General features: G+C 31.9%; 1 long non-coding RNA gene across 1 annotated transcript; it reads right to left on the reverse strand.

Annotated features, from left to right (window-relative positions):
• Positions 1-4,426: 4,426 nt before the first annotated feature.
• LOC109179622 lies at positions 4,427-5,191 on the reverse strand. Its single transcript, XR_002053946.1, has 3 exons — positions 5,166-5,191; positions 4,557-4,630; positions 4,427-4,474 (listed from the first exon to the last, which is right to left on the reverse strand). It is a non-coding gene; the product is annotated as an uncharacterized LOC109179622 (long non-coding RNA).
• Between the last annotated feature and the right edge of the window lie 344 nt (positions 5,192-5,535).

Here is a 5,535-nt window from a genome sequence, read left to right on the forward strand (position 1 = left end):
AAAGGCTTAAGGGACATTGGCAGTCCAAGCAATGAATTGAATTGACCTAGTCAAAGTAGTCATTGAAACATGATTATGATAACTGTTACAAATTAAATAGCATTAAATGAAGGCAATAACATCTTCATTGTCACATTCAAAGACAATTTTATACTCAAATATCCAATAATAATAATAATAATAATAATAATAATAATAATAATAATAATAATCTATACTATATATAAAAACAAAATCCTAAAGTTTTAATTTCCCGCCCAATTCTTAAAATTTCTATTCTAATATTGTAAAATAATACAATACAATTCCTAATAAAATAGTCTAATACAATTCCTAATAAAATATATTGGTTTCTACTTTCCTATTCGTATTATAATTCTATATTAAAATTGGTATTCAAATATTATAAAATAATACAATACAATTCTTAATAAAATTCCTATTTGTAATACGAAACCCTAATTATCCGAACAATATGACAATATATTCATTCCGAACGCTTTCCTATTCGTACTATAATTCTACATTAAAATTTCTATTTATAATACAATAGGACAATATATTCATTCCGAACGCACAAAAGATTTAGATTTCAAATAAAATATATTGTTTTCTACTTTAAAATTCCTACAATCGTATTCGTATTATAATTCTACATTAAAATCCCTATTTGTAATACAATAGGAGAATACAAATAAATCTGACACTATAAATACTAGAAATCTTATAATCTGCCCACACAATTCAACACCTCCATATAATACTTTCGATTCTGCGAAGGAATTTTCGTTCGATTCTTCAAATAGTAAATACTAATGGAATCTATTTTTGTCTCTGCTTCCAGCCTATCCCCAAAGACAAGAAAAAGTTGTATAAGACTCCGGTTGATGCGCTGTTATTTGTTAAGGGAATATCCACGTTCCACAATCAACCAACAAACAGTGGAATGCTTATTCCATGATTCCCAGGTGAATATAATTACTATAGTTCAGCGGTTTATAGTACATGTTTATTTCTGGTGGAGTTGATAATCTTATAATCTTATTAATTTTTTGCATGCTCTACGCTTTTTTAATAAAACGCAATAATTCTTTATTTTGTTATTATTATTAGTTTATGAGTTAGTATGAATATAATATTGAATTGATTGATGTGGATTCTACGGAAGCACATTATTGCATTTTTTTGTCTGGTTTGTGGCACTCCCAATTCGGATTGATGTGGGGGCAAACTAATGGCGTGAGATCCTTCGATTCGTTCAAATTAGTAGGAATACAAACACCCCCAGATTTCTTTCTCCCGCCCATGTTTGAAAAAATTTTAGTGAATATTAAAAATTAAATAAAATATAAAATATATATTAAAAACATAACATCAATAATGTTTACTTTATAATCATATTGTTTACTATGTTTGGTGGCTTAGTTTTTAAATTCACATTACATGTATGTACGAATGACATGATCTTCCTCAGGGAACTTGCATTCATTTACAAATTCCTAAAGAGTTTGTTTTAAAATTCAACAAGCTCTTAAAGGAAGGGGAAGTGTATGATATTCACAATTTCGTTGTGCAAACATGTCGCATGAAGTTTAAGTCGTGTGAGCATAAGTACATGATGAAAGTGAACAATGACACTTTGATCAGCGTCACAGATCTAGATGAATATGATTTTCCCAAATACATGTTCAAATTTAAAGATTTTGGATCGTTGAAAGCTCCTGGAGGAGTGGATTGCAATCGGCTAATTGGTAAGTTATTCTTTAAATTTTGTTCTATACTAGATGTGTTCTCATTTGTTTTTGTTATACTAAATTTCTAATAGTATGAATGACAATTTAAAATCTTTTGTTTGGTTTTCGCAGATTTGATTGGCCGTATAGTTTCCATTACTCAGCCAAAAACTATCCAAGTTAATTCAAAACTCCAAAGGTTGATTGATTTTGTCATTGAAGATTCTCGGTATGTATTTGTTTAGATGACCTTTTTAATTTGTTTAAGTATAAATTTAGTCGTCATCATGTTCATTGTTGTTCACTCAGGGGGAGTCGGCTCACAATTACTCTGTGGGAGGAGCATGTGGATTCTGTCTTACCTTACTATAATGCTGATTTGACAGATCCACTGATTGTTATACTACAACTATGTAGAGCCAGGTTGAATGATGGTAAGTAATTACTCAGTGGCAGACATAAATTTATTTGATTCGATTTTAACTATATTTAAAATTTAAAATTTAAAATTGTTTATCATACTAGACGATGAGGTTAGAATATCCAGTTCCTAAACTGCAACAAAGATTCTGTTCAACCATGAGTGCCCTGAATTGCTCAATTTCAAGGAGAGGTATTGTGTCGGTTTAAAATTTACCACTTCGTATAATATTGTATTTCAAACAATTTGATGATTTCGGATAATCCGTTTAAATCAGTATGCCTAGGTTCTTTACTCCAATACGAAGTATAAGCTCAAGTTCAAAAATGACTGGATCTGGATCGTTGAAGGCTTTATCGAGTGAAAATGTCACAATTACTTCTTTGAAGGATATTTATGACGACAAGAAGGTAAAAATTATTGATTTAGAGTTTGTATTGAAACCATTTGAAAAGACACTCATTATATTTCTCAAGTATTGTGTAATTGATTTTTAGGTCGGTGAATTTTGGGTACTTGGAGAAATTCTAGGCATAGAAAGTGAATGGTACTTCAAGGCCTGTAAGAGTAAGGGGTGTGGGAGGAAGCTTCAGACTACACCGACAGAATGTATTGTAAGGCATGAGATAAACACTGACCAGACGGAATAATTAAGTACAAAGTGGTGATTGATGTCCTGGATGATGACCAGGATGGCTATCTTCTACTTTGGGACAATATTTGTTCGACACTATTAGGAATTACTGCTGGCAAGTTGTTAGAAAAACATTCTGAAGTACGTGAATCCATATATCTTAGCAATCAACTATTCGATTTGAATATATTAATATTATCCCGTGTATAATTTTTTTTGTTTTTATCTATTTTGGTTGACCTAGGATGGTTTCTTGCCTAATGAAATTGAAAGCTTGATTTGGAAGACAATGATGTTTAGGATTGTCACACGGAAGGACCAATTTAAATATAGTGGTAATGCTTCATTTACCGTGCTTAGAGTGGAAAAAGACGAAGATATCGTGCAAACTTATCAAGCCAAACTACTGAAGAAAGGTGATGAAGGAATAGCGGTTAAGAAGCTTGGTGATGAAACTGAATTCAATGACAATTTAGAACAAGTAAGTCCTCATTAAACATGTTTCTACCTCTTTCAATAATATTTTTTCCACCTCATATTTTAATAATTAGTTTCATCCAGCGTATACCACCACTGGAAGCTACATATTCGTCACTCCCAGGAGTCATCTTGGTTGATGATAGCACTCCCGAGCAGCAGTGTTTAAAGAGAACAAATGTAGATTGTTCATCATTTTCAAAGGGTATGAAGAAGCCTAAGATTGAGCCCAAAAATTAATTTCCTATTTCCACACTATTAGACCATGTTTGTCTTTTTTAGTTTGTTTAAGTAGAGTAAATGCTTAACAGATGATTTATTCTGTTAGGCATTAAACTTCAGCATAACTGTTAGCTTATATACGATAAGAAATAAATCATTTCGTCACTCATGTTTTTTCGCCTATTCTGTGTTTTTAATATGGAAGTTAAGTGTATTGAATTCAAAGAAACCAATTTTCATCTTCTCATGCTTTCTAAATTATATATGTTTATTAACAATTACTTATTACCTCATCAAAAGCTTCAAATATATCAATACTCGGTTGGTGAATGGTGGAAACGATTGTTCTTCTTGTTAACCACGTTCTTGTGAAGAAAAATCAGTCAAGCTGGCCACGTGCATCATTTATCAAATGTAAGAAGTTCTTCGAATCAACATATTCAAAATTGGCAAGCAGAGATTCAGAAACTACCACATAGATGTCTCATCAAACAACATTAAACTTATAATTATAATAATAGGCAATCTGTAAACTTGTACTAATTCTCACTTCAGAGGAAAGACTTAGAAAATGATCCACATCTAGGAATGAGAAGATACAATTCAATTTTTTTCTATATCTTAGTAAGATTCTTTCCAGGGTTAATAAAACACAAATGTCGAATACATACCACGCAATGGAATTGATAGGTCCAAAGTTAGGGAATCTCTGTTGTTTGCCTTCTCATCAGGCAATTCTGAGATATTCAGATCTATAATTTGACACTGTCCCTGTGGAAGTGTGAGAGGTAGATGATGCGGTCACCTCAGCATTGTCCACAGCTGAACAAGAAAGGCCCTGAGTGGGTTTTGATGAATTAACTAAGATATCTTTGGGCACATCTGTGTCGACATTTTTATGTAAACTGGAGAGACTTGATCCAGAATCCAAAAGTAAGGGTCAACGTATCATCCACTATATGAGGCTGTTCATTAACTTTACGAGGTCTGTGTTAAACATTTAAAATAGAAATAGTTAATATCCACAGACAGTATATATTTTCCAGATTGACGTGTCATATAAACTTACTCCTTTATCTGAGGCACTGATCCAGCAGAAACACATGAATGATGATCATCATTACCAGTTGTCTGCAACAAAATCTAAGCAGAAAAAAAAAAATTACAATCACTTAGAGAGAAATGCATCAACTTCATACTGTCAACTACTTGGTTGGGCTTGAATGTTACCTAGGATATAATTATTGGAAAAGAAATAAAAATGTTATTTCTATACTAACATGAGAGAGAAGTAAGGCTCTCTAAAAATAAAATAAAATAAAATAAAGAAAAAGGAGGAGGAAGAGGAGAAGAAGAAGAAGCTCTATTGTCAATCATTCAACTCAAGTAAGAACCAATCGTACAATTTAACTGCTGTAGTTGGAATCTTGATAGCCACTAACTGACCTCTCACATTGAATTCTCAATTCTTACTAAATCTAAATAGCTTGCTTATGCAGGCATCAAAGTTTTTAAAACAGTTTCTCAAAATACTTCAACATAAGGCAAAATGTTTTCAGTTTTTAAATTATATGAAATTAGATCACATTGGCCAGGCCAGTTTAGCAAATCTAAATTTTCTTCTCCATACTCAACAAATAAACACATATCATGCAAAATGCCCACTGATATTATCCACCTCTTGATGCTTTTGATTTGTTGAAGCATCTTTTCACCCTTTTTTTTTGGGAATGATTACTATCATTTTCTGGCATTGAAAACTTTTCAATATCATTCATGGATTTGATTAGTTGATGATGCCTTTTTAGCCCGATCTGCTGCTCTCTTCTTACAAAACTCCTCTAGCTGTAATGACAAAAACAATGCATTAACATAATGATATGAATGATATGAACAATATCACGCAATAGAGTATGGTTCACAACTTAAGAAAAGAATTACAAGAGGATGCAGATAATAATAGAGAGTGGGGAATCCAGTGAAGTCTAACCAAGAAAGGATAACAGAAATTTAAGTGCAAACACAATTGTCCAAAAAGAAATGTGAAA

The sequence above is a fragment of the Ipomoea nil genome, unplaced genomic scaffold, assembly GCF_001879475.1.
Source record: "Ipomoea nil cultivar Tokyo-kokei standard unplaced genomic scaffold, Asagao_1.1 scaffold0937, whole genome shotgun sequence".
Taxonomy (NCBI): domain Eukaryota; kingdom Viridiplantae; phylum Streptophyta; class Magnoliopsida; order Solanales; family Convolvulaceae; genus Ipomoea; species Ipomoea nil.